This window comes from Gastrolobium bilobum, unplaced genomic scaffold, assembly GCF_033153095.1.
Source record: "Gastrolobium bilobum isolate Gb01-03AN ecotype WA unplaced genomic scaffold, APGP_CSIRO_Gbil_v1 utg97349, whole genome shotgun sequence".
In the NCBI taxonomy this organism is placed as follows: domain Eukaryota; kingdom Viridiplantae; phylum Streptophyta; class Magnoliopsida; order Fabales; family Fabaceae; genus Gastrolobium; species Gastrolobium bilobum.
Window position 1 is genome coordinate 18971 of NW_026899722.1, and position 12810 is coordinate 31780.

Consider the following 12810-nt stretch of genomic DNA (forward strand, 5'->3'; position numbering starts at 1 on the left):
GGGAGCTATCCGATTCGAAGACGAAGACCTACTAAAGGGGGCTTGGCTGAATAGGGTGCGTGCCAGCATACGCGAAGAAATTCTGAGGTACCCCCATCTGAGTTTGTCGGAGACGATGAAGTTCTCTCTCAAAATAGAGAAGCGTAATGCAGCGTGGAGAGATGAGGGCTGGGGACTTATGTCAAAAAATTGGGCCCCTCGTGCGTTGGGTTCGCACGCTTCAAAGGGCCCAAATGAGTCCAAGGGATGGGGAAACAACCACTTGGTCCAGGGTAGTTCAAACGGCCCAAATCGTAATACCCTTGCAACTAATAATAGCCCTAACTCTGGTACGACAGTCACCAAAAGTGGGACAAACAAAAACACGAAGGAGGGATCTACGGCGAAGGCGTCAGCCCCAGTCGCGGGTAACCAGGCGTCGGAGGGGTTCTCCGGTCAGGGACGACGGCTGTCTCAGGTCGAGCTACGCGATCGTCAACAACACGGCCTCTGTTTTACGTGCTATGAGTGCTGGAGTCCCAGCCACAGATGTCAGGTCCGTCAACGACATCCTTTGGTGGTGGACATGGACGACGAGGAAGAAGGAGAGGGGATGATCGAAGAAGAATGGGTGACTTTGGGGCCTGAAACGAACGCGGCTGAAAAGGATCTACAACTTTCTTTGCATAGTCAGTTGGGACTCACTTCAAATCTGGTTCAGGGTGCAAATTCAGATCCAAAAGAAACCAAAGGGTGGGTCACAACGAATTTGGGCCATGACAACTTAAACCATATGAGCCCATTTAATCCTTCAACAACAATCTCTAATACCCCAAACGAAGGGCAAAACAGTTCGTGCGTTACTCTACCAGAAAACCCTAAGGAAGGGTCATCAGAGAAGGCATCTGCGTATGTCGCCAGCAGCTGCTCGACGGAGAGCCTCTTCAGCCAGGGGCGACGGCATTCCCAAGCTGAGTTCCATGAGCGACAGCAATGTGGGTTGTGTACCAAGTGCGAAGAGCATTGGAGCCCCAATCACAGATGTCAGCTCCCTATGCAACGTGTAGATGACTATGACGACAAGGAAGAGGGAGAGAAAAACAATGACAGAGCAGCAGTGGCAGCTTTATCAAGCGTTGGAGACGTTGGCCAAAATCCTCCGTTGGTGGAGGTTGTCAATAAACAAGTCCTTCCCGCCAACATTTCTGAGTTTATCTCCTCCTATCATTCTGCGACGGTGGATATCAGAATCAAGGAACCCATTAGCTTGCTTTCAAACCGCCTGGGATCATGGATGATAGCCAGAAAGGAGAACGACGGAACGTGGGGGCCTTAGGGCTGTCTTGAAGCATGGCGAGAGTTAGGAAACTCTAAGGTAATCAACGTAGTTAATAGTTTTCACTTAGTTAATGAAGATAAACAAGGAATTTTATGGGATTAAAATTCTGATTTTTTGGGACTAGATGGAACACAAGAACAACCCGTGCCTAGCTATGTAAACCAATGGAAAGGTATACTTGGAAAAAAGCATTTTTCCACTGTCATTAATGTTTTTGATCAACATGATAAGGTTGTTGGCTACTAATGAAAATCTTATAATCAGAGCTCATGTTACTTGTTGTATGAAAACAAAGGCAGAAACACTCAATTGCAAATTTGTAGTTAAGGGTTCAAGGGCAGTAACAAAATGGGATCCTGGTGGGAGTTATCATGCTTCAAGCATATATGGGTCCCAACAATTCAAGCAATGGGATCCCGAAAAAATTAACATCACCTTGAGGACAAGGTGATTGTTAGGGGGGGAGTATTGATAGGAACCCACTTTGGTTTGGGCCTCAAATGCAATAATTGACCCAAATTGGTAATGCTGTTAACAAGTGGAGATATTGACTGGAATGCCCTCCAACAGAATAGAGCATGAGTGTCATGGAGTTGGTTATATATAGGGGAGGAAGCAAGGAAAGGGGGATCATCTGGAATCTTGGCAATTGCTTGGGCCCTTATTGGGATTGGGAGAGCGTCTAACCTCTATAATTGTTGCACAACTATCTTTAGCGTATCGTTGTTTACTTTTCAGTGTAATTTCTGTAATGAGTGCATCTTGACTCCATAGTTGAGTGAGCTTTGCTATTGTAATTTCTTTTTAATCAATATATAAGAAGAAAACTGATGTTATTCAGGAAAATCTTTGTTGTTTGTTTATAATTGTTGATAAATGGGAAGAGGTTTGTATCATATTCATTTTCTTACTTTTATGAGGAAAATAAGTATCAATTTTACTGTGTGCATGACAACTATTCTATTCCCTAGCACTGTTTCTGAAAAGAAACAATTCTTTTCTATTTCTGTGCCTTGGAACAGTTTCTGAGAAAAAAATGTGTTTGATAACATGTTCTATTTTTATTCCGAGAATGAGAAATGTGTTTGATATCATAACAAATAATATAATAAAAATAATTTCTATTAAATATAAAAAAATTCAGATCATCACTTTCATTTTTATATGGTGTGGTTATGGTGGTGGTGGCGGCGGCGGCAGTACGATAGTGGTGGTGGTAGTGACATGGTGATGATAGTGGTGGTGGTTGCGGCGGCAGTACGATAGTGGTGGTAGTAGTGACGTGGTGATGATAGCGGTGGTGGTTGTGACAGCAGTGGCTGCGGCGATGGCAATGATAATGGTGGCGGCGACGGTGGTAGTGGTGGGGATGGTGGTGGTGAGGTGACGGCAGTGGCTGCGACAATGTTGATAGGTATGGTGGTTGGTGGCGACAACAATGGTAGATGTGGCATGATGGTGGTGGTTGTGATGGCATGATGGTGGTTGTGGCAGTGGTTGCGGCGGTGGCGGTAGGTGACAATGGTGGCGGTGGCAACGGCGACGATAGTACTAGTGGTGGCAATGGCGTGGTGATGGTAGTTGTGGGGGTGGTGTAATGGTGGTGGTTGGTGGCGGCGGCGGTGGTGACAGTAGTGGCTGCGACAATGGTAGTGGTGGTTGGTGACAGTGGTGGTAATGGTAGCAATGGCGTCATGGTGGTGGTAGTGGTGGCGATGGTGGTGGTGACAATGGCGTGGTGATGACGGTGGTGGCGGTGACGACATTGGTTGCGATGATGGTGGTGATGGTTGATGGCGGTAGTGGTGATGACGGTGATAGTGGAGGTGGCGATAATGGTAGTTGTGCTGGTGGTGATGGTGGCATGGTGGTAGTGATGGTGGCGGTGACATCGATGTGGTGGGGGGTGGTGACGACGGCACAAATGGTACAACGGCGGCGGCGGCGATGGTGGCAGCGGTCGTGTCGGGATGATAGTGGTGGTGGTGGTGGTGGTGATGATGGTGGAGGTTGAGAGTGATTGAGAGAGATAAGTGTTTCTCATTTTGTGCCCGGGAATAAAAAAACAGAAATTTTCTTATTCTTTTTTCTGTTCCCCAGCACAAAAATTAAATCGGTTCATCCCGGGAACAAAAAAAGAAACCGGTTTTATCAAACGAGCTATCCATTTCTGTTCTCGGGAACAGAAATTAAAGAAAAATTAATTCCTGGAAGGTTGTCATGCGCACCCTTAGGCAAAGGGTGATTTCTAGTTGATACATGGAAATAAGGTAGAAGGATAACTTTTTATTTATTTATTTTTAATTAATAAATTCATGCTTATCTGCATTACAGAATAATGACATTGTAAAGTGGGACAAAAACCCTAAAGCACAAGAAAAATATTTTCAGGATTACGCAAGTCTATTCGCACATTATTTATTAAAATTGGAAAAAAAAATTGTAATTGACTTTAGGGGAGGGTTATATTTACCACTAGCTAAACTTACCACCCTTACAACCGAATAAATCTTTGGTACTACTGCTGTACCAAAGATTCAGTGCATTCCACTAATGAAAATATTACATGTCAGTTATTTTTTTTCTGTCAAATTTTTTTTCTCTTCTTTGATGTGTAATATTCTCATTGATGAGATGCACTGAATCTTGGTACAACAGTAGTACCAAAGATTTATTCCTTACAACCAATATAATTACTGTTAGATTATAATTAAATTTAACGGTGATTAGTTACCCCTTATAATTTTAATTTTTTCTCCCACATCCCCTCTCTGTTTGCCCCCCTCTCTCTTGGTTTTCATCCCCTCTCTGTCTGCCTTATTTTCTCTCTAGATTTGGAAGGTTCAATGGCAGCTTTGATTCAATAACTTAGAGATCGACCTCAAGAAAGCATATATGAGAGCCTTGCCACTTTTAGGCAAGGAAGGATAATGGATGTATATATATATATATATATATATATATATATATATATATATATATATATATATATATAAACTCTAAAGCATTTGTGGTGAAGGATTCCAACACCATGAAAGAGAAATGATTCGGATACTTTAGCAACATAATATCCAAACTGAGAATATCCATGGATCCTAAGAAAATTAAGAGTATATTGCAATGACTTGGGTTTGTCAAAGACAATAAAAAATTTGTTAAGTCGTTCGTTAATCTTTTTTAAAAAATGTTTTTTTATTACTCAATTAACTGATCTGGAGGGGTCTTTTCCTCAGATCTGGGCTGCTGCACCTGATTAGTTTATTACTTTATTATTTCTTCTTGCTGTTTTGCTTTTGCTTTGTTTTTTTTGGGGCATTGCCCCTTTTTTACCCTAAAAAAAAATTAGAGAGAGATAGAGAGGGGATGAAAACCTAGAGAGAGAGGCAGACAGAAAGAGAAAATGTGAGAGAAAAAAATTAAGATTATAAGGGATAATTAATCACCATTAGATTTAATTCTAATCTAACGGTGATTATATTGATTGTAATGGGTAAGTTTAACTAGTGGTAAGTATTACCCTCCCCTTGACTTTATATATTCTTCACAGCCTTTTATGAAAAATGCCACTTAAATTTTACCTTTATTTTTTTTTTTTTTTGGTAAAACTCTTATAGTTATCATTTGCAGTGAATAATGTGAAGCACTGTACCTTATCCTAACCGAAGTCTTCCTTAGGTGGTGTTTGGTTGGTGGGTTTTTGAAGAAATTCTATGCAAATGAAGATAGTATTTTGAAAATCATGTGTTTGATTCATGGAGAAATCACTGAAATGCCAGGCATTTACGATACATATGATTTTCAATTTTCTACCCTTTTGCTAGGTTTCTGTACTGTGCAGAAAGCATTCTACAAGGTGAGTTTTTTAAAGAAACACGGCTAAATGAAATCCAAAGACAGCCTTTGTCCCTTTTTTAACATATGGACGTTGGCAGCAAGATTTTTTGTCATTTTTTAAAAATAAGGATATTTTTGTAATATCACATCTTTTTTCCATCAATATTTTACCAAAAGCCAAACATAGATTTTACAAAAGTACTTAATTTTCCCAGTAAATTTTTTTCCTACCAAACAACTTTTTTTACATTTTCCTATCAAACTCATTTTCCAACCATTTTCCTACTAATCACATTTTTCTATCATTCATAAAAATTTCTCCTCAACTAAACGCCACCTTAATGTTGTCATCACCTCAATTGTTTTGAGTCATCAATTCATACTTGTCATCCTAGTGTCCTATAATAATTATATCACTATTAAAAGTTTGTTGATTTGCAAAATCAATTTTTAAGACTAATTTATACGAAGTCAATAAAAATAATCTGATTTCTTTTCTTTTGTTAGATCCAATTGGATTGATAATGTCCAGAGGTTAGTGAATTTATATCTGAAAGAGACATCGTAAGGGGTGCAGATCACTTTGCCAAAGGAAAACAATATAGTCAGAGTGTGGAGTATGTGACTAAGGGGACGTTTGGTTGAGGAAATTTTTTTGGAATAGTAGGAAAATGTAATAGATAGATAAATGATTGGAAAGATAGATAAAGTGAGATAGGTAGAAAAATGTAAAAAAAGTTGTTTGGTGAGAAAAAACTTTACTGGGAAAATTAGGTAACTTTATGAAATCAACAGTGCATTAAAAGCCAGATAACCGGTTTTCCGAAAAATTCCACCTTCAAATTAGGTTTCTAAACAGTGCGAATATCTATGTTTCTCATAAATCCATACAAATTAGATAGATGGATTTTTGGTGAAAATACGTTGAAACAAACATGGTGTTTCTAAAAGCCATATTTGAAAAACATAAATATCCGCTGAAAAGCTCCCAACCAAACACCACCTAAAAGTAATGGAGCACAGTATCTCCAAGAAGAGAGAGAAAGTAATGGAGTATAAAAAGTGTACTTGGTTGCTTTAAATAATATTAGTTGATGGTATGCAGAGATTGTTAGGAGGTATTATCCTCTATCTCCTAATGATGCATGAAATTGTTATATTTTTCTCTCTTAACTAGTCATTTGTTGTGAAGTTGATGAGATATGACTGCATAAGATAGGTCCATAATATCTTTCTTTTTTTTTCTCAAGTCTGCTTAGAGAGTAGTGAACAAAGGTTTTGACTACTTGTGTAAATGGATTAGGTCGGCCTATATGGGCCTACAATCTAGCCTATGTTAGATAAGACTTGGCCTATTATAAAGAGTCTAATAGAACATGTCTAAGCTTTCAAAAAAATCTATTTAGAAAATAAGTTATAGACTTTTTTTGTACAAATCGAGGTTATAAGTCTATAGGTCGGCCTATATCAATTATTTATTTCAAATAAAATAAATAAAATTATTATTTTAATAATTTTAAATAATAAAATAATATTAGTTTAATTATTAAAAGTTTAATAGGCTTAAACATGTTAACAAGCTTAGGCCGAAGGTTTTTATTTTTTAAATATAAATCAGGTTAGACTTGTAGTTTGAGCCTACACAGGTTAATAGGCCTAATTTTTTTTTTTCTTTTGTATAGACTTGATCTATTTAAACCAAAGCCTAACCTATTTACACTCCTAGTTTTGAGGGACCAATCTTAGAAGTATAAAACAATGAGGTATGATATTTTTACTACCTCATTATTTCACTAATAAATTTACTAACACTTTTCAATCTTGATCTCACTTTTCAGTTATTGTTGAGATATATAAAATCATTAATGTAGCATCACCCAACAGCTTAATCTTTTGGGTTGAATTGGTTCTTTACATGGTATCAGAGCCTCGTGTCCCGGGATCGATCCTCGCCGCCTCCCACTTTCTTTCAAGTGAAATTTCTTTGTTCGCACAGGTAGGTGGACCTGTGCATTGTCCACTCTTCAAGCCCAGTGGGTTCTCGTGTAAGGGAGCGTGTTAATGTAGCATCACCCAACAGCTTAAGCTTTTGGGTTGAATTGGTTCTTTACAGTTGTCAAACTTTGAAAAGTTTCTGAAGATAGGGAAAAGAAAAATAACTTTTAATAATTTCTCTGAAATACATAATTATATTAGAGTGATAGTAGATTGGTAGTGAAAAAATAGGATAACAAAAATATTTCCCGTCTAAAATAAAAGCATTGTAAAGTTGAAAGTACCATATGTACCTAGATCGCGAGTGCTTTTTTTTTCAACTCATTAAAAGTATAATATTAAGTGAACAACACATAGAAAATTAAATTAAAAATATTTTTATACAATAATATTAGGTTTATTGTTTTTCATCATGAGATAAATTTATTTTCGTCAACTTCAAAATTACCTTATTTTGAGAATTGAGAGAATTAATGAAGAATATTTAAGAAGTTTTGGTTTGCTTCTTGTTATATAAATTCTACTAAAATACTCTTTATTAGTTCTCCTAATCCCCGAAATGATGTGATTTTATGATTGATGTAAATAAATTTATCTCATGTAAATAGAAAAATAGCACATAATTATTACAAAAAAATATATTTTCATTTAAATCAATTATAACTGAAGTAATATGTTCAAATTTTAGAGAAGACTTTTTTTTTTGAAAAGCAAACAGGAAACAGAAAAACAAAAAAAAGAAACTAGGAACACCTCCTAGACCAAACTACTCCTACATAGTCCCTTTCAAGTTTGTCACGACAACCAGAAGGAGGCGAGTCAAACTCTTGTAAAGACCAATCAAAGGAGTAGGCAAAAGAGGCCATCCAATCGGCAACCCCATTCCCTTCCCTATGAATATGGGAAATTCTAACCCTCCAATTCCAATCCAGCATATTCCTTATGCGCAAGACCAAGTTAGAGGCTGGATGATGAGAGCTGCACCCTTCTCTTATGAAAAACTGGGCTACTAAGGAATCACCTTCAAGCCAGACAAAACGGAAACCTTTCCTCCATGCAATCTCAAGCCCAAGGAGACAACCCCAAAGTTCTGCTAACAAAACATTACCACAGCCAAGATTTTTACAAAAGCCAACAAGCCACCTTCCACTAGCATTCCTAAATACACCCCCACAAGCAGAAGCTTCTCCATTATTCATACTTGACCCATCCACATTGAGCTTAACCCAAGGGTCCGAAGGAAAAACCCAAGAAACTAATTTCTCTTTATTCGAGTTAGTCTCAAGACCAGCAACCCGAAGCGTGTTTTCTGACCAAGAAAAATCTTCACCATATACCATAGCAGCTCTAAAAGTGCCATAAGCAGGAACAGAAGATCCCTGAAAAATTTTCTTATTCCTAGCTTGCCAAATGAAACAGGAAATGATACCAAACAGAAGAGGCCATGATGGCAAATTGGACCAATTACGATCCTCAGAGATATTGGACAACACCCATTGCTGAAGATTAAGAGAGAAAAAATCCTCCCAAGCCTCTCGCTTAACTGCAATCTCCCACACTTTTTTTGCTGCAATACAATCTCTAACCGCATGTAAGGAAGTTTCCGTAAAACAATTGCACAGATGACATATATCTGAACCCGCCATGTGCCGTCTGCAACGCCCTTTGTATATCCGGTTTGTTAACATGTCATCGTATTAAGTCACGCTTAATTAAAAAATGCAAAATTTCTTTTTCTTTTTAATTATGACGTCATTATACTTAACCAAGTTGATTACTTAAACATTTTAATAAAAACATCGCCTGTATGTAAATTGCAACAGACAGCTAACTGAAATACCTCATATATAAATAAGTGAGTATCTAAGTCACGGATCTACAACACGTAGTCCGGACAATATCCTGATACATTAAGACATCCCAAAACTGAAATAAGACATAGTCAAACAATGTGGCATGGACAATTTCCATGCTCACCAAATAAGGCAACAAAACCCATAAAAGTCTCAACAATAGTAACATAATAATAACAAGCTAAAAGCATAACATCAGCAGATATAATCCAGCATCCAAACATGTCAGCACATAACATCTATATCAACTAAGCTTCGGCCTCCTGCCGCTAGAGGCATCAGCCCTCAAGTTACCTGAACCTGAAATAAGCGTCCCCAAACGTGGGGTGAGATCTCTAAACAAGAAATCTCAGTAAGACAAGGGGTCCTCAAGGATCTTCCACCCCAAGCTCACTTACATGTGCAATATAAGTTCAAAAGCATTTTAACAGTATAAGTTCCAAAACTATGCAGTGCAACATATATTCATGCCATGTGTGTTTTAACTATTCTACTGGCCAGAGAAATGCATGACATACGTCTACAACCCCACAATAAGTACAAGGAACACCGCTTGCACCTCACCCACAGCCTCACCATCTTGTATGTCCCCACATACTCAGGATTACCGTATAGGTGGAACACCATATGCATATCATAAAGGCACTCACATATAATAGCTTAATAGCATTTATCAAAATAATACATGAAAACAACATCATGCATATAAACCATCCCCCATGGGACATGGTGGAACCAACAATGGCTAATCCGAGGACACGAAAGCTTACCTTGCAGGCTAACAATCCAAGCCAAGAGTCCACACTAGCTCAAAGTCCACAAACAGCACAATCACAATCTGTTTATACAGTAATAATCATCAATAACCATTCACCAAGGTTACATTAAGTGATTAAGGCTTTCCATCTCATTTTAAGTCATTTTATATTGTTTCTGCAGGAGGTATTCGAATACTGCCCGAAGAGTATTCGAATACTACATGCCTCCAGAAAGTATTCGATTACTTTCACTATAGTATTCGCATACCACAAGGTATTTGAATACCAACACTCCAAGTATCCGAATACCACAGTATCCGAATACCAAAACTCATTGTATTCAAATACTTCTTCAAAGGTATCCGAATACTTTTCTTCCCAGAAAAGTATCCCAATACTCCAGCAAGGAGTATTCGATTACCAAGGGATAAGTATTCGAATACTACACGAAAAGTATTCGAATACTTATCAGACAGAATGCAGAAACTCGAGCATTCTTCTGCATAATTCCATTATTGGGAGTCCAATGACTCCCTAAACAGATATTCATAAGCATGTTAAGAACTCAGAAACACATTCCTTTACTTAAATGGTTAAAGTTTCTCTTTTTTTTTTTTTTTTGATAACAAAAGTTTCTCTTTTTAATAGATTAAACAAGCTTAAAACCTCAAAATGACAAAGAGGTGGTCATGGCTCACCTCAAATGCTCCAAACACAGAAAAAGACTCCTCCTTGGAGCTTCCAACACAGTCCCACAGTACTGACTACCAAGGCCCACGAATTTGACACCACAAGATGATGTTTTTCTCCACAAAGCTCACAACTTGGAGCTCAAAATACCATGACAATGGCCTCACCCAACCAAACACTCAAACTCAGCAAAAACCTCCACCAAACAGCAGCTTGCCTTCTTAGAACAAGGTCATTTTCACACCCCCAAGGTTGTCCCCAAGTGTCTAAAGGCTTAGAGGTGAAGAATCTCTCATAAAAGTCAAGTCTTGAGTAGTCTCAATGAAGGGAAGGCAATGGCTTGGTGAGGAAGAAGAGAAACGGCTGAAGAGAATCAACCACCAACACTCACGTAGGCACAAAATATGGCCTAGGGTTTTGGGTCCAATACCTATTTATAGGTCCATTAAGTTAAATACATTGCATTTCCAAAAATAGTTACGCTTAGCATTTTAATCTCAAACTTTAGATTCTGAACCTAGCCATTTTTCTAGGATTTATCATATTTTTATATTATTTTTTGCAGCACCTTTTCGGTACGCGCTTTTCCATAGCCAGTATCAGTTCTGGCACCAGTTCTCATTGTTTTAACTTGAAATCACAGTCTTATACCGCGAGCAGAACTGGTATCTGCACTTTTTGTCAGAAAAGTGACTTTCAACATTATTAATTACTCTCTATAATTATCCAAGCCTTCTCATAATTATTAAGGTCAATTATAAAATTATCTCATTAATCACATAATTATTTAATTAAATTCCTTAATTAATTGTGCAGATTCTTACATTCTTACTACCAAAATTTTCCACTATTAACTTACTACCTATCTAATCACCATTGGATCAAAGAGAGAGAATGCTAAAAAGTTTTTGAATAGAGAGAAAATGCTAATCCAATGGAGATTAGATAGATAGTAAGTTGGTAGTGAAAATTTTTGGTAGTGAAAATATTCCTCCTCTATTCATATTGCTTGATTTAGGATTAGTTCCGTATCTATATAAAACTCTTTAATTGCCCAAATCGTGGGAATATCTGAGGGGCTTAATTCACCTGAATTTTTTTTTAGGGTTGTGGAATTTATATATGGAAAAAGTGTTTATCCTTTTAAATGAGAGAACTTATATTATTTAACTCTCACAAAGATGTGAGACTCACATCTTTATTTTTTTTGTCAACTCTCTCTCCTCTTTTATCTATCTCTTAAAATGACACGACTTTACATGCTTTAAAATGACACACACTTTTCCATTTATATATTATGATGTGTAATTTGAGTGAAAAGGGTTTGAGTTAAGCAAACCTCGAAAGTACCGACACACACTTTTAAAAAAAAATTGTGTCTAGGACACCGATTTGTTTCGTCACGCGTTCAACACACTCCGACACGCGTTTTTGACATGCGGTCAACTTTTTTTCATACGCGGTCAACGCTCCGACACGCATCCAAGATTTATTTATTTATTTTAGGTCTAAATTTTATTTTATTTTATTAATTAAACATGAAAAATAATTTGTAAATCAATTTTTTTCTGTTATGGAATTTAACACGAAAAATTATTTTTTTTATATTTATGTTATAAAATTTGATTGATTATTTGATTTATTATGAACTCTTATATGTATTAAATATATATTATATTATATATATTAAAAATATTATTTAATATCAAAATATATTTTAATATATTAAAATATAATATTTTTTAAAATTAGCGTGTGAATATATGATTCATGTTCTATATCGATATTGATGCAACATAAAAGCAAACGGTACTAAATTCTTTCGCCACGTATATGGTATGCTTGCGGGAAAATACAAATATGCTTGCGGGAAAATACAAATAGGATGGATTCTCATATTTCAAGTTTCTTATTGGGTGATTGAGATCATCTTTCTCCACGTATATGTTATGCTTTTTGGAAAATACAAATAGGAGGGATTCTCATATTTCAAGATTAAAGTTTCTTATTGGGTGAGTGAGATCAGTGATCTTAAAAAATAATGATAATAATAATAATCCTGAAAATTCAGTACAAAAATTGGGTTTTGTCAAAGTCGTCATTTTGAGAAAACTCAAACGGTCACAAGTCACAACACAACAATCTATCAGTGGGCCCGATTAGCTAACGTGGCGAAATATGTTTCGATTCATGGACGTGTCAGCTACACATTTTAATGACGGAAATAACCTTCCTGCAGTGAACCTGGAGACAGGACAAGAGAGGGACAAAACCGTCAAACGGGAATGTATAACACCCGCATTGTTGAAACCGTTGGGAGGGAAAACGGAAACAGTTATCCCTGTCCAAAGAGAAACAATGG